At 44.3% G+C, this 21964-nt stretch overlaps 1 protein-coding gene across 2 annotated transcripts in view; it reads right to left on the bottom strand.

Annotated features, from left to right (window-relative positions):
* The window catches only part of STOX2 (storkhead box 2), a 346746-nt gene that overhangs the window by 167142 nt on the left and 157640 nt on the right, over positions 1-21964 (bottom strand). Inside the window, exon 1 of one of the 2 annotated variants that reach the window (XM_077279572.1) lies at positions 63-273. The exons of the other annotated variant lie outside the window; for it this stretch is intronic. The gene's annotated coding sequence lies outside the window, so the exon portion shown is untranslated. Of the gene's footprint in view, positions 1-62; positions 274-21964 lie in introns of those variants that run through there. 2 annotated transcript variants of the gene reach the window in all.

Here is a 21964-nt window from a genome sequence, read left to right as displayed (position 1 = left end):
GGAGGACTCCACTGGCAGCCTTTTCCCGCCACCGCTCATACTCCATCATTTATGGCCCTCACCTCCTTAGGGGTCTACAATCCTAGAAGCCCCGACCAGTCCTGCCTTCAGGGGTCCCCGGCTCTGTCCTCCGGTGAATGCAGTGAGAAGCTAGTGAAGGGCAGGAAGCGTCAGCCCCGTCTCCTGCTAATAATCTACAAGCGCTCTTAACCCTTTCACCTTGTCAGTCTCAGCGTCAGAGTCCCACAACCCCCCGTCACATTGCCCGTTCCCGAGGGGATCTCGCCGTACGGTCCATACCCCCGACAGATCAATGCCCTCCACTACAGGGTTAAGTCGGGCACACTGATCCTGTCACCCGAGGCGCTCCCCAGCCCTGGCTGTAGTCCCAGCCTAGAACCAGCTCTCCTCTAGTCACATACAAAGCTGGGTATTTTTAGGTTAGTCCGACCCTCTCCGAGGAGGAAAGAAAATGTTTGTTTTGAAAAGGGAGAACGGGAAAAAAGCAGGAAAATAAATAAAAGCGTAAGTGTCGGTATTATGTGCCAGGCTACTGCTAAGGTGGGCAGCAGAGGAACGGCTCCTGTGACAGCTGCACATTCCTCTGTGGCACTGTACAACTGTAATAAAGTGTTCTGGTAGAATCCGCACTCTCGCCCATCTGCTTTATGTTCCTCACCAAACTACCCAGGGGAACACCGGGCTCCATCCACATGGTACTGAGCAGCTGTTAATGACTGACAGATATTGGTCACCTTCACACTGCTCCACTGATAACCTTGCCAACTTCAAATAGTCACCAATATACCAATTACCCAAGGGGGCACAGAAATAGTTACCTTAGAGGAACTAGTATGCACGCGTTACACTACATTATGCTATGAAAGCTACAGAATTGTACTTTTGCCAGTTATCTATCTTATACTATAATGCAGATTTTACTATTATGGTTTGCAGGTGCCATGACCCACTGGGAGAGCCCCTGAGGTACCAATGACCCACTGGGAGAGCCCCTGAGGTACCAATGACCCACTGGGAGAGCTCCTGAGGTACCAATGACCCACTGGGAGAGCTCCTGAGGTACCAATGACCCACTGGGAGAGCCCCTGAGGTACCATGACCCACTGAGAGAGCCCCTGAGGTACCATGACCCATTGGGAGAGCCACTGAGGTACCATGACCCACTGGGAGAGCTCCTGAGGTACCAATGACCCACTGGGAGAGCTCCTGAGGTACCAATGACCCACTGGGAGAGCCCCTGAGGTACCATGACCCACTGAGAGAGCCCCTGAGGTACCATGACCCACTGAGAGAGCCCCTGAGGTACCATGACCCACTGGGAGAGCCCCTGAGGTACCAATGACCCACTGGGAGAGCCCCTGAGGTACCAATGACCCACTGGGAGAGCTCCTGAGGTACCAATGACCCACTGGGAGAGCCCCTGAGGTACCATGACCCACTGAGAGAGCCCCTGAGGTACCATGACCCACTGAGAGAGCCCCTGAGGTACCATGACCCACTGGGAGAGCTCCTGAGGTACCAATGACCCACTGGGAGAGCTCCTGAGGTACCAATGACCCACTGGGAGAGCCCCTGAAGTACCATAACCCACTGGGAGAGCCCCTGAGGTACCAATGACCCACTGGGAGAGCTCCTGAGGTACCAATGACCCACTGGGAGAGCCCCTGAGGTATCAATGACCCACTGGGAGAGCCCCTGAGGTACCATGACCCACTGGGAGAGCCCCTGAGGTACCATGACCCATTGGGAGAGCCACTGAGGTACCATGACCCACTGGAAGAGCCCCTGAAGTACCATGACCCACTGGGAGAGCCCCTGAAGTACCATGACCCACTGGAAGAGCCCCTGAAGTACCATGACCCACTGGAAGAGCCCCTGAAGTACCATGACCCACTGGGAGAGCCACTGAGGTACCAATGACCCACTGGAAGAGCCCCTCAGGTACAATGACCCACTGGGAGAGCCCCTGAAGTACCATGACCCACTGGGAGAGCCCCTGAAGTACCATGACCCACTGGGAGAGCCACTGAGGTACCAATGACCCACTGGGAGAGCCCCTCAGGTACAATGACCCACTGGGAGAGCCTCTAGCACACGGGTCCCCAACTCCAGTCCTCAAGGCCCACCAACAGATCATGTTTTCAGGATTTCCTTTGTATTGCACAGGTGATGCAATTACCACCTGGGCAAGACTAAGGAAATCCTGAAAACATGACCTGTTGGTGGGCCTTGAGGACTGGAGTTGGGGACCCGAAAACATGACCTGTTGATGGGCCTTGAGGACTGGAGTTGGGGACCCGTGTGCTAGATCATATCAGAGGAGAGAGAAATGAATGGGAAATCTGACTTTTTTTTTGGCGATTGCTGTTATTCAGTGAAGAACGGCGATCATCAGACTGGGGACGGTAAAAACCGACCCGAATCATGTTCTCTGGTGTCTCAGCACTTTCCCACCTATTTGTTTTCCATCCATCTCCTCTCTTCTCTGGCTATATAAAGCCAGAGCTGTCAATGAGGGGGTGGAGATAGATGGAAAACAAGCAGGTGACAAGGTGCATTTAAATATTTGGCCACGCCATGATGCAGAGAGCACCTGTACTTCGCTTGAACAGCCATTCTGAGCTGACACACTTCTTTTAAAGAACCACTCTTCCCATCAAAGTTTTTATCCTCTCAATATTTTGCAGTCATCTTATTACATATCATGTTGTACTTACAATTGCTAATTTTGCCCTTCTACTCCGTAAATTCGTCTCTTTTTCTATTAGGTCTATGAGATCACATTATTAAAAACAGACTAGCTGACACCTTCTAAGCTTTATGTAGAAACGGGAAGTCTCTTTTCATTGCAGGAGTCATTCCTCTCTGCAACTCCTGACCCAGCTGCTGTGCTTTTCCCACCTGCCAGGGACTTTTGCAGTGATGACTCCTGCAGTGAAAAGACTTCCAGTTTCTACATAGAGGTTAGACTAGAGCTAGTATGTTTTAATCATGTGATCATAGGACTAATAGAAAAGAGAATAATTAACTGGGCAGAAAGGCAAAAGGAGCAATTGTAAGTCCACAGTGCTATATAATACGATAACTGCAATATATTAGGAGGATATACATTTTGATGGGACTGCTTTTTTTAAGTACATTGACTCATTCAGGCATCTTGCATTGGAAGTTTCTTGCTTGTAGAAGTCATGCTCACAATTAGTTTGTGCGATATACTAAACAATAAGAAGCCAAGGTTAAAAACTCAATTTAATGTAATACTTGTTATTATTGTGCATACTTGGAGTTTCTGAGGCATCCAGGCATACCCCTACGGCAGAGTTTTCCAGTCTCCAGTCCGCATGGCCCCTCAGATCATGATAGGATCTCCTTAGTATTGCACAGACGAGAGACCCTATGATAACTTCCAATGCATTCATGACAATTCTATTACCTGTTCAATACTAACAAATAAAACAATCTGTAGGGGGGCCATGAGAATAGGGTTTGGAAAGAAGTGCTCTGTAGTCACCCATGTAAAAAAAAACAACAAAAAAAGAAAATTATAATACAGCAAGATTTACATGTTTTACTGAATTCCTCAATATAGAATAGTGTAGGTGCTTATGTTACTCGATGTGGCCAAAAATGGTTTACCAACTTTGTGTTACTCTTTCAGTCAATGCAGCCACTTACACTACATCTCCATTTAATCTTATAACTTAAGATTCCCCATTTAGCTACTCACAAATAACATGCCTCCTACAGCCTACCTCTCATCTCTGCTACCATGGCCACTATTCTGCTAATGATTGTAATTCCTCATTAAAAAAAAAAAATCCACTAGTGCTGCAGCTGTACATTGGAATTTCTTACATAATTTCACTAACGCCAAATCTATTATATACTGTTTAGCTTGCTAAACCCAAATACTAATCTAGCACATCTCTCCCATTCTCTTTTATGCCATATTCTCTCCACTAAGTACCTAATACCCTAGCTTGCACAGGTCATCCCAGGTAACTGGCACATTCAGCATTATGTATAAGCCCTTTGGTATTTACATGTGTCAGATCTACTGTAGCCAACAAACACCTCTGCTTACTATATTGTGATGTGTAAGTTGTCCTTAAGTGCAAGTCTCCATTTTTTTCTTACATATGATTTTACATTTAGTTTTTACATTTTTGGGGGGGTCCTCTCCCCTCTGTACCAGTCTGTCATGGTAAATTTGTTTACTGTAAACGATATCTATAACTCTGTATGTAACCCCTTCTCATATACAGCACCATGGAATTAAAGGTGCTATATAAATAAATAATAATAATAATAATAATGATGAAGATAATCTGTCAACTGGTCCTCCGAAGCCTCATGGCTATGTTTTAATTTAAATAAAAATCAAAAAAGGAATGGTGTGTAGGTACAAAAATGGGGAATTAGGAGAGAAAGTTCTGCAATACATACATAGGATAGCATATGACGTTCCAGTATATACAGTACCATATCTGTCAAGAACCTATGGAATTTCATTACCCCTTAGGCTTGTATCTCATGTGAGAACTTGAACAAAAACATAGGAGGTATGTACCCGAAGCGTCAACTATGAATAATTATTAGTAAGAACTTAATTTAACCTTGAGAGATATATTTACATAGAAATGTGAGAAGTTCCCTATATTCCCACCATACAGCATTGTGGTAGTTCTTGGTTATCACAGTGATGATTTACAACACTCCTGACAAAGCACTCTCTCCACCGGATTTACAGTATGTACTTTTTAAATGTGTCATCCGAAATTAAAATCTTGCTATTTTTTTTTTTTTTTTTTTAACTGGGCAAACCCAAGAAAAGACCAGTAATTAATGGGGTATCTGCAACATAAATAGCCTGCTACATCAACCCCTTAAGTACCGTCTCACTTTGTAGGCTAATGACCAGGCCTCATTTTTTACATCTGACCAGTGTCACTTTATGAGGTATGCAAATTGCCTCTTCAGAGAAAAAGAAGACTTAAACTCTATAGCGCCACCTGTTGGAAGTGGCGATCCTACAAGTCACAATCAGCCCTTTAAGGGTATGTTTCCACGGTCAGGAAACGCTGCTTGTTTGACGCTGCGCAGAGCTGCAGCGTCAAACAAGCAGCATCCAGGTGTTCCAGCATAGTGGAGGGGATTTTATGAAATCCTGTCTCCACTATGCGTGGAAACCCGCACGCGGCGGCCCTGCGACTCCGGACATGCTGCGCGTCTTTTCAGATCACAGCATGCCAGTACACCTTGCGGGGACGCAGCGTCCCCGCAAGGCATATCACAGGGCCCTATGGGACAGAGCGATCATCCCGGATGTGAAGAGTTAACACATCCGGCATGATCGCGTCCCAGAAAGGGGGCGGGGCTTAGCGCCGAGCGGCTTCGCCGCTGCGGCGATACCGCCGGCCATCCTGAACGTGGAGACATAGCCTAAGGGTATGTTTCCACGTTCAGGATTGCATCAGGATTTGATCAGGATTTCACGCAGGTAAAATCTGCACCAAATCTGCACCTGAGGTCACTGGCAGGTCACCTGCTTTTTTCATGCGTTTTTTGACGCGATTTTCATGAGTTCTTTTCATGCGGATTTGTGTGTGGTTTTGTAAGCTCAATAAAGATATACAAAAAAAAAAGAATTGTGATGTAATTTCTTGTCCAACCTCTTCATTTTCATACTCCATTGACGAATATACACACACAGCTAGATAGACAGATACAGTAGATAGATACGTTAGATAGATAGATAGATACAGTAGATATATACGTTAGATAGATAGATAGAAATAGATATATAGATAGATACGATAGATATGTATCGTGTCTATCTATCGTATCTGTCTATCATATCTATCTATGGATCTATCTATCTATCGTATTTATCTATGGTATCTATCTATCTATCGATATATCTATCTATTATCTACCGATATATCTATCTATAAATATATCTATCTATAGATGGATACGATAGATAGATACGATAGATATCTATCATATCTATCTATTGTATCCATCTACTGTATCTATCATATCTATCAATCTATTGTATCCATCTATCATATCTATCTATCTTTTGTATCGTATCCATCTATCGTATCTATCGATATATCTATCTATAAATATATCTATATATAGATATATCGATAGATAGATATATCGATAGATAATAGATAAATAGATAATAGATACGATAGATAGATAGATAAACAGATGATTGATAATGGATACGATAGATAAATACGATAGATGGATCACACAAGCGAGAAACTCGGACGAGTCTCGCATCTTAATACCCGGCACTGCCGCTGGTACTCAGGTGCGGAGCGTGCAGCTGCATGTATTTCTATCCAGCTGCACGCTCCACTCCCGAGTGCCGGCGCCAGGGTCCGACTTTCTCGCATGTGTGATCCCGGCCTTAAATAAAGACACACACACAAAATCTGCATTAGGGCGGGGTCACACCCGCGAGAAACTCACACAAGTCTCTTGCTTCAATACCCGGCACTGCCACCGGCACTCGGGAGCGGAGCGTGCAGCTGCATGTATTTCTATGCAGCTGAACGCTCCGGTCCCGAGTGCCCGCGGCAGTGCCGGGTATTGACGCCGGCCTTAAACGCAATGTTTAATTTAAAAAAAAATGTGAAAAAAAAAATGGCGTGGGCTCCCGCGCAATTTTCTGCACCAGAGAGGGAAAGCCAGCGCCTGGGGGACTGATGTTTGTAGCCTGGGAAGGGGTTAATACCCATGGAGCTTCCCAGGCTATGAGTATCAGCCCGCAGCTGTCTGCATAGCCTTTACTGGCTATAAAATAGGGGGACCCCCCAAAAAAATGACGTGGATCCCCCTATATTTTATAGCCAGAAAGGCTACGCAGACAGCTGTGGGCTGATATTCATAGCCTAGAGAGGGGCCATGGATATTGGCCCCCCCGGCTACAAATACCAGCCCGCAGCCACCCCAGAAATGGCACATCTGTAAGATGCGCCAATTCCGGCACTTAGCCCCTCTCTTCCCACTCCCCAGTAGCAGTGGGATATGGGGTAATAAGGGGTTAATGTTACCTTGCTAATATAAGGTGACATTAAGCCTGGTTAATAATGGAGAGGCATCAATAAAACGCCTATCCATTACTAATCCTATTGTGAAAGTGTAAAAAAAAATAAAGACACAGCGAGAAAAAAGTATATTATTCTTAATTTCACCATACTTACCATACTTGAGCGCTTGCAAAAAAAAGTAAAAATAATAAACCAACCGTATACTTACTTTCCGCCGTAGTCTGATTAATAACGAATGTCCCACGATGATCTCCCCTATAGAACAGTGACATCGGGTGATGTCACCGCTCTATAGGCCCTCCAGTGACAAACTGACAGGAGACAAGGGCTCCTGCAGTGTATCACTGAGGTTCCTTAGTTCAGAGTCTCACTTTATGGCAAAGCTGTGTGGGAATTTTCCCACACAGCAGTGCCACAAGTGAGACTAGGGACTATTTTCTCACAGGGGCGGAGGAATACATTGTGGGGAATACATTGAAGGATACCTTCCATCATTGTATTCCTGGAGCCCCTGAAGAGCGGTCACATCAGCTGATGTGGCTGCTCTCCACGGGAGATCGTCGTATGACACTCGTTTTAATTGGATATCTGCAGATCAGGGAGTATATTGTTTATTATTTTATTTGTTACAGGTGACAATGGCTTCGGGGATCAAGGTGATGGTGAGTATGTTCTCTATGTTTAATGTACTGTATGTGTGTATGTATTGTATGTACTGTATGTATGTACTGTATATATGTTATGAGTGTTGCATGTTCTGTATGTATGTACAGTATGTTGTATGTAGCATGTTGCATGTCGTATGTCGCATGTGGTATGTCGCATGTTGCATGTCATATGTCGCACGCCGCATGCAGCATGTTGCATGACGCATGTGACATGTTGCATGTCGTATGTTGCACGTCACATGTTGTATGTCGCATGTTGCATGTCATATGTCGCATGTTGCACGCCGCATGCAGCATGTTGCATGACGCATGTGACATGTTGCATGTCGTATGTTGCACGTCACATGTTGTATGTCGCATGTTGCATGTCGTATGTCGCATGTTGTATGTTGTATGTTGTAGGTCGCATGTTGTAGGTCGCATGTTGTATGTCGCATGTTGTATGTCGCATGTTGTATGTCGCATGTTGTATGTCGCATGTTGTATGTCGCATGTTGTATATCGCATGTTGTATATCGCATGTTGTATATCGCATGTCGCGTGTTGTATGTCGCATGTTGTATGTTGTGTGTTGTATGTGCACACAGTCTAGACGAGTCCGGCTCTGCTACATCTGGATGCCTGACATCCAGATGTAGCAGAGCCTGTAGATAACTCTCCAGCGATCACCTACACTACAGCGTTCTCACAATCAGCTGATCAGCTGTTTGTGAGAACCAGACTAGTGACCGGAGATAAGTCTCGGTCACGTGCACGGCCGTTCTCAAGATAAGATAAAAGATCGCGAGAACTGCAGTGGACGAGGGACTTCCGGCGGCGGGACAGGTGAGCCGGCAGACATGCATAGTAAGCTGCGTTTATGCAGTTTCTACTCATGTGACTAATCATTAGATGCGGTTTTACCGTATCTAATGATAGTCTATGATAAATTTATGGTACGGCGACGGAGCATCGCCGCATTGTAAACAGTCATGCTGCGTTCTGAAAAGACGCGCCGCATATCCGTTTACACAAGTCTGCCGCCTGCATGTTTTACAGCATAGTGGAGACGGGATTTCATGAACTCCCCTTTACTATGCTGTAACATCTGGACGCTGCGTGTTTGACGCTGCGGCTCTACGCAGCGTCAAACACGCAGCGTTTGCTGAACATGAAAACATACCCTAACAAGTCGTGCAATATGACTTAGGATAAAAGCCAAATCAGTGAGGTAATAACTCTGGAACGCTTCAACAGATTCCAGTGATTCTGAGATTTTTTATTCATGATACATTGTACGTTATGATAGTGGGAAAAAATTGTTCCATATAACTTGTGTTTATTTATTTATTTTTAAATATTGGAAATTTGGCAAACATTTTGAAAATTTCACAATTTTCAAAATTTTAATTCTTATGCCCTTAAACAGAGAGTTATGTCACACAAAAATAGTTAAAGGGAATCGGTCACCCCAAAAATCGTATATGAGCTAAGGCCACCGCCATCAGGGGCTTATCTACAGTATTCTGTAATGCTGTAGATAAGCCCCTGATGTAACCTGAAAGTTAAGAAAAACAGGTTATATTATACTCACCCAGGGGCCTCTTCATACGATGCACCTCTCAAAGTCCTCAAAACCACATTTAAGAAGTTTATTAACCCTTGAAATGATTCACAGGAATTAATGCAGTGTAAATGAAAAAATGAACATTTTACTTTTTTCCCACAAAAATGTAATTTAGTCCTAAATTTTACAGGAACCTCAAAATTTGTTGTGCAATTTCTCCCAAGTACGCCGATACTACAATTTGAGTAAAGGTAAAACACCGTATGCAGAACTTCAGAAGGTGCTCAAGTAGGGCCCCACACCATACATGTATAATAAAGAAAACTTGGCACTCAACTTCTAGAATATTTTTGGATTTTTTTTAATGCAGCCAGAAAATAATATAGACCTTTCGGCCTCACTGGCCTTCATCAGTAGCGGACTGCAGTATAATGCGGTGGATACTGCGTCACTGATGACTGCACGCTGGCACCCCCAACCACCCAGGTACTATCTTATACAGGCTCCATGCCCAGCGCCTACTGTATGACCAGACACATTGAAAGTGCCTATGGTGTCACTCCTATTATTGCACTGAACACAATTAACCATTATACTGCAGTCCGTTACTGATGAAGGCCAGTGAGGCCGAAACGTCTATATTATTTTCTGGCTGCATTAAAAAAAATCCAAAAATATTCTAGAAGTTGAATGCCAAGTTCTCTTTATGATACTACAATTTGGGCGCATGGCAGGGCTTGGAAAGGAAGGAGCACCGTTTGACTTTTTGAACACAAAAATAATTGCATGCAGAGGGCCTCTGATGTGCATAGAAAGTGGAAACCCCACACAAGTGTCTCCATTTTGGAAACTACACCCCTCAAGGAATGTATTTAGATGTGGGATGAGCACATTAAACCCCCAGGTGCTTCACAGAAGTTTATAAGGTATAGCCATGAAAATTAAAAAAAAAAAAAAAAATCACATTTTTACCATAAAAATATTATTTTAGCCCCACATTTTTTTATTTTCACAACGGTAACAGGAGAAAATGCACCAAATTTTTGTGCAATCTATCTTGAGTGCACCAATACCCCATATGACGTTGAAAACTTCTTTTGAGGCACAGTGCAAAGCTCAGAAGGGAAGAATCACGATATTGAAATTCAGATTTTGCTGGAGTGGTTTGCGGGTGCCATGTCACATTGGCAGAGTCCAGGAGGTGCCAGAACAACAGAAACCTCCCATAAGTAGCTTCATTTTACAAACTACAACTCTCAATGAATTCTTTCAGGGGTGTAGTGAGCATGTTGACACCACATGTGCCTCACAGAAATGTATACCATTGGGCGGTGAAGAAAGAATAATTAAATTTTTTAGCGCTAAAATATTGTTTCAGCCCCAAATTTTTACTTGTATAAGGTCTAATAAGAAAAAAATCGACCTCTCAGTTTGTTGTGCAATTTCTACCGATTGTGCAAATACCCTGCATGTAATTGGGAACTACTTTTCAGGCACAGTACAAAGCTCAGAAGGGAACGAATGCCATATTATAGTACAGATTTTACTATTATGGTTCGTGGGTGCCATGACCCACTGGGAGAGCCCCCGAAGTGCAAAAATAGCAGCACCCCCCATAAGTGACCCCATGTTACAAACTACACCTCAATAAATTTATGCATTATAATGCATTACAGAGTATTATACGTGTACAGAAAACTTCTCTGAGCATGGTCTAAGAAGCTTTCTGTAGCTTGGTGACCCGGCGGTTCTCATGACGACCACGGGTCACCATGCCAACGATCGGGCACCCGTGATGACGTGGCGGGGGTGCCGATCTAAAGACAGAGGGGGCTCTCTCCCTCTGTCTGCTTCCTAAATGTTGTGATCGCTCTCCATTGCACATTACAGCATTTAGGGGGTTAAACAGCCAGGGGCAGTACTGGCACCATCTCTGGCTGTTAGTGCAGGAGCTCAGCCACTAGCAGTGCCGAGTTCATGCTGTGATAGGCAGGAGGTACTGATATTTCAGCACCACCTGCGCGATCATGCTGTGATAGGTCAGTCAGATTGATTGACTGATCACAACGACTTGAGTGCAGGGACTGACGGCATGGGTCCCTGCACCTCTTCTCATGCCGCTCAGCTGTCAGTGACAGCTGTCAGCATGGAATTGTCACGACGGACATAGCACGTCATAATGCGGGGACTGACAGCCGCTCATGACATGCTATGTCTGTCATTGGTCGTTAAGGGGTTAATGCAAATTTTACCATTGCTATAGAAAGGTCAAATACAGTGCATTAGGCAACATAACTTTTAGTATGTTGACTTTTTCCTGGAAATTGGCAAACATCTTTAGTCTGTAACCATACATTCGGTTTTTCTGACAGCTTTTTGAGCTAAACTCAAAATAGTTTTTAAAATAAATGGAAAAATAAAGGTCTTATACTTCTAATGCTGAATCCACCTCTGGCTCCAGCACAAAAACATAATCAAAAACTGAATCTTGAACTGCACTGAAAACTTTACATGTATTTCTGGCCTGTGGGTAATAATAATAATAATAATCTTTATTTTTATATAGCGCTAACATATTCCGCAGCGCTTTACAGTTTGCACACATTATCATCACTGTCCCCGATGAGGCTCACAATCTAAATTCCCTATCAGCATGTCTTTGGAATGTGGGAGGAAACCGGAGTACCCGGAGGAAACCCACGCAAACACGGAGAGAACATACAAACTCTTTGCAGATGGTGTCCTTGGTGGGATTAGAACCCAGGACTCCAGCGCTGCAAGGCTGCTGTGCTAACCACTGCGCCACCGTGCCGGTGGGTATGAGTAGAGTAAGCGTGAATGTGACAAAGTACACCAAAGTATGCAGATTTTGTATTGAAATGCTTTAGATTTGCTTCAGATTTTTCTTTACATAGAGACCAGGGGACCAGCTCGGCGTGGAACGTTGTCTGTACATAGGATTATGCCATTCACTACCACGCAATTTCTTTTCTTTTATAATACTATTAGACTTTTTATATAAGCACCATCAAAAGTGAACAGGATAACATGTTTTAGAGAGGTGCTGAAATGTTTTCTTTGTATTGGACTATGTATTTCCTCCAAAGCCTTGTAAGGTTTTCTAAAATCTCATCCACGATGCTGCAATGTAATGAAGCGTGAAACAAAAATATACTGTGTATCTGCCTCATGTGCAAATATGGTACCTATAGAAAGTAATGTAAAGTAAAGGCCCACATACACAGACTAATGTAATCCGAACCTGACGATATTGACAGGTTCTAATGTGTATGGGGAACCAGCCGACTGATGGTCTAGGGAGATGTTGATCACGCATGTCCAATTTCAGACTGTCAATCGCATTGTTCTCCCGGTGATAAACCTCCGGCCAACATGTTGGCTTTCTCATAGAGAACACAGGAGCACTTGGACAAACAAGCGCTCCTGTTTATGGGAGAAATGACAGTTATCTATTGTGAATGAACAGATTGATTCTCTGGCCAACTTCATAAGCAAACTCACAAAGCCCTGCAAAAATCATGAATGACTCCTATTCTAATTAATAGGACCAATGCATGATAATAACACCTGCCATATGTGGTTGCAATTGTACTGCACAGTGTGCACTTACATCTGTCTTCTCGATCTGAAGACCAACCCTTGGGAGTAAAACTGAAAAATGTTAATACATTTTAACAGGTAAGTTACTATTTCTTAACATGTGGCGCAAGAGAACATCAACACAGGTTTATCTATAAGATTTCAAAGAGTGACGGGGGCTACGGTAAGTCAATAAAGCTGTCTTATAGACTGGCTGGTAAGCTATCACTATAAATCACTGCATGGCTTGTTCGCTTTCATTAGATTTCCAAAACAAAGCAATAAAAAGTTCTGTCATATCCTTATGTGCGAACAGTGCCATGAAAACTTATTCATACCCTGCAAACCTTTACACATATTTTCACACCACACCTACAAACTTAACCTGATCGCTAAACAGCGTAGTGAGAAAAAAATTTGAAACGCCAAAATTAAGTTTTTTGGTCGCCGCGACATTGCATTAAAATGCAATATCGGGCGATCAAAAGAACGCATCTGCACCACAATGGAATCATTAAAAACGTCAGCTCGGCATGCAAAAAATAAGCCCTCACCTGACCCCAGATCACGAAAAATGGAGACGCTACGGGTATCGGAAAATGGCGATTTATTTTTTTTTTAGCAAAGTTTGAAATTTTTTTTCACCACTTAGATAAAAAATAACCTAGACATGTTTGGTGTCTATGAACTCATAATGAGCCAGAGAATCATAATGGCAGGTTAGTTTTAGCATTTAGTGATCCTAGCAAGAAAGCCAAGTGTGGGATTGCACTTTTTTTCAATTTCACCGTACTTGGAATTTTTTTCTCATTTTCTAGTACACAACATGGTAAAACCAATTATGTCGTTCAAAAGTACAACTGGTCCCGCAAAAATAAGCCCTCACATGGCGATATTGACGGAAAAATAAAAAAGTTATGGCTCTGGGAAAGAGGGGAGCGAAAAACGAACACGGAAAAACGGAAAATCCCAAGGTCATGAAGGGGTTAATATATGGGGGACTATAGGGAGTGTATTATACTATATGGAGGACTATAGGGCACATTATATGGAGGACTATGGGGTGTGCATTTTACAATATGGAGGACCGTGGTGCACATTATACTATGTGGAGGACTATGGGGTGTATTGTACTAAACAAGCAAAATGCTGCATATTCATCGAGAGATTGGATTATTTATGCAGGAACAGAAATCCATGTTCTCAGCAGCACATCGCCCACTGAAAATTGTAGATGTGCTGCTGATAACATGATACTGTATGGGGACAGATTGATCTAATAGTGATTGTTCTGTTCCTATCATTCTTTCTCAGTTGGTGTAAAGAGGCTGGGAAACAAGTGTTGAACGACTTCAATATTGTCGATCACACTTGTTTAGCGGCCTGAACTCAGCGCATGTAAATACAACAAAAATGCTTCTGTGTGATGTGCAATATATTAGCATTAACCCTTTATGTGCTTCACAGGAACTGAATGCGGAAGGAAAAAATGAACATTTAACTTTTTTTTGCAAACATTTTACTTCAGAACCACTTTTTTTTTTCACAAGTGTAAAAACAGAAATTTAACCATAAATTTTGTTGTGCAATTTCTCCTGAATATGCCGATACCCCATATGTGGGGGTAAACCACTGTTTGGGCGCACCGCAGAGCTTGGAAGAGAAGGAGCGCAGTTTGACTTTTTCAATGCAGAATTGGCTGGAATTGAGAACGGATGCCATGTCACATTTAGAGAGCCCCTGATGTGTCTAAACAGTGAAAACGCTCCACAAGTGACACAATTTTGGAAACTAGACCCCTTAAGGAACTTATCTAGATGTGTGGTGAGCACTTTGAACCCCCAGGTGCTTCACAGAAGTTTATAACAGAGCCATGAAAATAAAAAAATTGCATTTTTTCTACAAAAATGATCTTTTAGCCCCCGAATTTTTATTTTCACAAGGGTAACAGGAGAAGTTTGACCACGAAAGTTGTTGTGCAATTTGTCCTGAGTACGCCGATATCCCATATGTGGGGGTAAACCACAGTTTGGGCGCATGGCAGAGCTTGGAAGAGAAGGAGTTCTGTTTGACTTTTTCAATGCATAATTGGCTGGAATTGAGATCGGACCCCATGTCACGTTTGGAAAGCCCCCGATGTGCCTAAACAGTGGAAACCCCCGAAAGTGACCCCATTTTGGAAACTAGACCCATTATGGAACTTATCTAGATGTGTGGTGAGCACTTTGAACCACAAAGTGCTTCACAGAAATTTATAACGTATAGCTTGAATATAAACAATCCTTTTTTTTTTCTCAAAAATGATTTTTTAGCTCGCAATTTTTTATTTTCTCAAGGGTAACATGAGAACTTGGACCACAACATTTATTGGTCAATTTATCCTGAGTACGTTGATACCCCATAAGTGGGGGGGACCACTGTTTGGGCGCATGGCAGAGCTCGGAAGGGAAGGAGCGCCGTTTTGGAATGCAGACTTTGATAGAATGGTCTGCAGAAGTTATTTTGCGTTTGCAGAGCCCCTGATGTACCTAAACAGTAGAAACCCCCCACAAGTGACCCCATTTTGGAAACTAGACCCCCAAGGAACTTATCTAGATGTGTGGTGAGCACTTTGAACGCCCAAGTGCTTCACAGAAGTTTATAATGCAGAGTCGTGAAAATAAAAAATATTTTTTTTCCACAAAAATGATCTTTTCACCCCCAAATTTTTACTTTCACAAGGGTAACAGGAGAAACTGGACACCAAAATTTAATGGGCAATTTATCCTGAGTACGCTGATGGCCCATATGTGGGGGGGACCACTGTTTGGGCGCATGGCAGAGCTCGGAAGGGAAGGAGAGCCGTTTTGGAATGCAGACTTTGATAGAATGGTCTGCAGGCGTTATGTTGAGTTTGCAGAGCCCCTGATGTACAGTACCTAAACAGTAGAAACCCCCTACAAGTGACCCCATATTGGAAACTAGACCCGCCAAGGAACTTATCTAGATGTGTGGTAAGCACATTGAACGCCCAAGTGCTTCACAGAAGTTTGACGCAGAGCCGTGAAAATAAAAAATCATTTTTTTCCCATAAAAATGATTTTGTAGCCCCAAATTTTTTTTTACTTGTGCAAGGACTCCAAAAGTTGTTATCCAACTAGTACAGTGGGGTAAACCACTGTTTGGGCGCACGGCAGAGCTCAGAAGGGAGAGAGCACCATTTGACTTTTTGAGTGCAAAATTGGCTGTCTCGTTTGGAGACCCCCTGATGTACCTAAACAGTTGAAATCCCCCAATTCTAACTCCAACCCTAACCCCAACACACCCCTAACCCTAATCCCAACCCTATCCATAATCCTAATCACAACCCTAACCCCAAAACACCCCTAACCCTAATCCCAACCCTAACCCTAATCAAAACCCTAAACCCAACACACCCCTAATCCTAATCTCAACCCTAACCTCAAACCTAACCCTAATCCCAATACACCCCTAATCCCAACCCTAACCTTAACCCCTTCATGACCTTGCCGTTTTTTGCAATTCTGACCAGTGTCCCTTTATGAGGTAATAACTCAGGAACGCTTCAACGGATCCTAGCGATTCTGAGATTGTTTTTTCGTGACATATTGGGCTTCATGATAGTGGTAAATTTAGGTCGATAATTTCTGAGTTTATTTGTGAAAAAAACGGAAATTTGGCAAAAATTTTGAAAATTTCGCAATTTTCACATTTTGAATTTTTATTCTGTTAAACCAGAGAGTTATGTGACACAAAATAGTTAATAAATAACATTTCCCATATGTCTACTTTACACCAGCACAATTTTGGAAACAAATTTTTTTTTTGCTAGGAAGTTATAAGGGTTAAAATTTGACCAGTGATTTCTCATTTTTACAACAAAATTTACAAAACCATTTTTTTTAGGGACCACCTCACATTTGAAGTCAGTTTGAGGGTTCTATATGGCTGAAAATACCCAAAAGTGACACCATTCTAAAAACTGCACCCCTCAAGGTGCTCAAAACCACATTCAAGAAGTTTATTAACCCTTCAGGCGTTTCACAGCAGCAGAAGCAACATGGAAGTAAAAAATGAACATTTAACTTTTTAGTCACAAAAATGATCTTTTAGCAACAATTTTTTATTTTCCCAAGGGTAAAAGGAGAAACTGGACCACGGACGTTGTTGTCCAATTTGTCCTGAGTACGCTGATACCTCATATGTGGGGGTAAACCACTGTTTGGGCGCACGGCAGGGCTCGGAAGGGAAGGAGCGCCATTTGACTTTTTGAATGAAAAATTGGCTCCAATCTTTAGCGGACACCATGTCGCGTTTGGAGAGCCCCCGTGTGCCTAAACATTGGAGCTCCCCCACAAGTGACCACATTTTGGAAACTAGACCCCCCAAGGAACTTATCTAGAAGCATAGTGAGCACTTTAAACCCCCAGGTGCTTCACAAATTGATCCGTAAAAATGAAAAAGTACTTTTTTTCACAAAAAAATTATTTTAGCCTCAATTTTTTCATTTTCACATGGGCAACAGGATAAAATGGATCCTAAATTTTGTTGGGCAATTTCTCCTGAGTACACCAATACCTCACATGTGGGGGTAAACCACTGTTTGGGCACATGGTAAGGCTCGGAAGGGAAGGAGCGCCATTTGACTTTTTGAATGAAAAATTATCTCCATCGTTAGCGGACACCATGTCGCGTTTGGAAAGCCCCTGTGTGCCTAAACATTGGAGCGCCTCCACAAGTGACCCCATTTTGGAAACTAGACCCCCCAAGGAACTCATCTAGAGGCATAGTGAGCACTTTAAACCCCCAGGTGCTTCACAAATTGATCCGCAAAAATGAAAAATTACTTTTTTTTCACACAAAATTTCTTTTAGCCTCAATTCTTTCATTTTCACATGGGCAACAGGATAAAATGGATCCTAAAATTTGTTGGGCAATTTCTTCTGAGTATGCCGATACCTCATATGTGGGGGTAAACCACTGTTTGGGTGCACGGCAAGGCTTGGAAGGGGAGGCGTGCCATTTGACTTTTTGAATGGAAAATTAGCTCCAATCGTTAGCGGACACCATGTCGCGTTTGGAGAGCCCCTGTGTGCCTAAACATTGGAGCTCCCCTACAAGTGACCCCATTTTGGAAACTAGACCCCCCAAGGAACTTATCTAGATGCATAGTGAGCACTTATAACCCCCAGGTGCTTCACAGAAGTTTATAACGCAGAGCCGTTAAAATAAAAAAATAATTTTTCTTTCCTCAAAAATGATTTTTAGCCCAGAATTTTTTATTTTCCCAAGGGTAATAGGAGAAATTGGACCCCAAATGTTGTTGTACAGTTTGTCCTGAGTACGATGATACCCCATATGTGGGGGTAAACCACTGTTTGGGTGCACGGCAGGGCTCGGAAGGGAAGGCACGCCATTTGGCTTTTTGAATGGAAAATTAGCTCCAATCATTAGCGGACACCATGTCGCGTTTGGAGAGCCCCTGTGTGCCTAAACATTGGAGCTCCCGCACAAGTGACCCCATTTTGGAAACTAGACCTCCCAAGGAACTAATCTAGATGTGTGGTGAGCACTTTGAACCCCCAAGTGCTTCACAGAAGTTTATAACGCAGAGCCATGAAAATAAAAAATAATTTTTCTTTTCTCAAAAATGATTTTTTAGCCCACAATTTTTTATTTTCCCAAGGGTAACAGGAGAAATTGGACCCCAACAGTTGTTGCCCAGTTTGTCCTGAGTACGCTGGTACCCCAAATGTGGGGGTAAACCACTGTTTGGGCGCACGTCGGGGCTTGGAAGGGCGGGAGCACCATTTGACTTTTTGAACGCAAGATTGGCTGGAATCAATGGTGGCGCCATGTTGCGTTTGGAGACCCCTGATGTGCCTAAACAGTGGAAACCCCTCAATTCTAACTTCAGCACTAACCCCAACACACCCCTAATCCTAATCCCAACTGTAACCATAACCCTAATCACAACCCTAACCCCAACACACCCCTAACCACAACCCTAACCGCAACACACCCGTAACCCTAATTCCAACCCTAATCCTAACCCTAATCCCAACCGTAACCCTAATCCCAACCCTAACCACAACTGTAACCCCAACACACCCCTAACCCTATCCGTAACCCTAACCACAAGCCTAATCTTAACCCTATTTCAAACCCTAGCCCTAATTCCAACCCTAACTCTAATTCCAACCCTAACCCTAAGGCTATGTGCCCACGTTGCGGATTCGTGTGAGATTTTTCCGCACGATTTTTGAAAAATCTGCAGGTAAAAGGCACTGCGTTTTACCTGCGGATTTACAGCAGATTTCCAGTGTTTTTTTGTGCGGATTTCACCTGCGGATTCCTATTGTGGAACAGGTGTAAAACGCTGCGGAATCCGCACAAAGAATTGACATGCTGCGGAAAATACAATGCAGCGTTTCTGCACGGAATTTTCCGCACCATGGGCACAGCGGATTTGGTTTTCCTTAGGTGTACATGGTACTGTAAACCTGATGGAAAACTGCTTCGAATTCGCAGCGGCCAATCCGCTGCGGATCCGCGGCCAATCCACTTCGGATCCGCGGCCAATCCGCTGCGGATCAGCGGCCAATCCGCTGCCGATCCGCTGCCAACCCGCTGCGGATCCGCGGGCGATCCGCTGCCGATCCGCTGCGGATCCGCGGCCGATCCGCTGCGGATCCGCGGCCGATCCGCTCTGTGTGCACATGCCATACCCCTAACCCTAACCCCACCCGTAACCCTAACCCTACCCCTAACCCTACCCCTAGTTCTAACCCTAGTTCTAACCCTAACCCTAGTGGAAAAAGAAAAAAAAATATTTTCTTTATTTTATTATTGTCCCTACCTATGGGGGTGATAAAGGGGGGGGTTTATTTATTATTTTTTTATTTTGATCGCTGTGATAGAACCTACCACAGCGATCAAAATGTACTTGTAAGGAATCTGCCGGCCGGCAGATTCGGCGGGCGCACTGAGCATGCGCCCGCCATTTTGGAAGATGGCGGCGCCCAGCGAGGAGACGGACCGACACCGGGAGCCTCGGTAAGTATAAGGGGGGGGAGATCGGGGCATGGGGGGGGGCGTCGGAGCACCAGGGGGTGACATAGGAGCAGGGGGGAGCGGGCAGGAGGACGGGGGAGCGGAGCACAGGACGGAGGGGACCGGACCCCATAACGGAGCACTGGGGGGGCGATCGGTGGGGTGGGTGGGGTCACTTCAGGTTTTCCAGCCATGGCCGATGGTATTGCAGCATCGGCCATGGCTGGATTGTAATATTTCACCAGTTTTTTAGGTGAAATATTACAAATCGCTCTGATTGGCAGTTTCACTTTCAACAGCCAATCAGAGCGATCGTAGCCACGGGGGGGTGAAGCCACCCCCCCTGGGCTGAAGTACCACTCCCCCTCTCCCTGCAGATCGGGTAAAATAGGAGTTAACCCCTTCACCCGATCTGCAGGGACGCGATCATTGCATGACGCCACATAGGCGTCATGGGTCGGGAAGGGGTTAACCCTAATCCCAAACCTAGCCCTAATCCCAAACGTAACCCTAATGCCAACCCTAACCCTAATGCCAACACTAATCCAAACCCTAATCCCAACCCTAATCCCAACTCTAACCCTAACTTTAGCACCAACCCTAGCCCTAACCGTAATTTTAGCCCCAACCCTAACCCTAACTTTAGCCCCAACCCTAACCCTAGCCCCAACCCTAACCTTACCTTTAGCCCTAACCCTAGCCCCAACCCTAACCCTAACTTTAGCCCCAACCCTAACTTTAGCCCCAACCCTAACCCTAGCCCTAACCCTAACTTTAGCCCCAACCCTAACCCTAGCCCTAAACCTAACCCCAACCCTAACCCTAACTTTAGCCCCAACCCTAACTCTAGCCCTAACCCTAATTGGAAAATGGAAATACATACTTTTTACTTTATTATTTCTTTCTAACTAAGGGGGTGATAAAGGGGGGTTATGTACTTTTTTTTTTTAATTTCGATCACTGTGATAGGATCTCACAGTGACCAAAATAAAACGAGAGGAAGAATCTTCCTCTGCTGGCCGGCACATCATGGCGGGCGCACTGCGCATGCGCCAGCCATTTTCTTCCCAGAGGAAGATGCCAGCTGCTAAGAGAATAAGCAGGAGGACCCAGGGACACCAGTAAGTATAATAGGGTCCCCGATCCCCCTATTTCTCTGGCCTCTGATGTGCGATCACATCAGAGGACAGAGAATAATCAAAAAATCAAAAAACAGGGGTCGGTAAAAACCGACCCCGATCATGTTCTTTGGGGTCTCGGATACCCCTGGCAGCCGAGACCCCAAAGATCTTCCGGGTGCAGGCCGGCGGGCGCACTGCACCCGCCATTTTTTTGCAGGAAGAAGATGGCATGGGGAACCACGAGGAGCACCAGGGGAGACGCTTGAGTATCAGGGGGCTATTGGGGACCACATTTCTCTGTCCTCTGATGTGCGATCACATCGGAGTACAGAGAAATTAAATGGCAAATTGCTTCTTTTTTTTTTGCGACCGCCGGTAACTGTTAATTACCGGCGATCGCATCTCGGGGGTCGGTAAAAACCGACCCGAATCATGTTCTCTGGGGTCTCAGCTACCCCCGGCAACCGAGACCCCAGAGAAAATCCAACTCTGGGGGGCACTATACACTGTTTCCACAGCGGCGCTGTGGTTTAAGTACCCTTAACTGCCGCCGTTAAAAGGTGTATTGGCGGTCGTTAAGGGGTTATGGCAGTTTCCCAAAATAAAAAAAACAACAACAAAATCAATGTATGATACCTCCTCCCCTTCCTCTTTCACCTACACCACCATGTCCACCTCCATTTCCTCCACCTACTCTTCCACTTGGACCTCCGCCTCCTGGTTCTAGATTATTTTTTTTTTAATTCTATGTTATTTTAAGTAATTTTCCTATCCACATATCATTACAAAGCCATTGCGCTGCTCTTACCCCCATTTTACTTCCTTTTGCAGCCCCCTAACACTTACTATGACCATTTTACAACCATTTTAAAAGCACCAAAGTTT

The sequence above is a fragment of the Ranitomeya variabilis genome, chromosome 1, assembly GCF_051348905.1.
Source record: "Ranitomeya variabilis isolate aRanVar5 chromosome 1, aRanVar5.hap1, whole genome shotgun sequence".
Taxonomy (NCBI): Eukaryota; Metazoa; Chordata; class Amphibia; order Anura; family Dendrobatidae; genus Ranitomeya; species Ranitomeya variabilis.
This window is presented reverse-complemented; position numbering and strand designations above follow the sequence as displayed.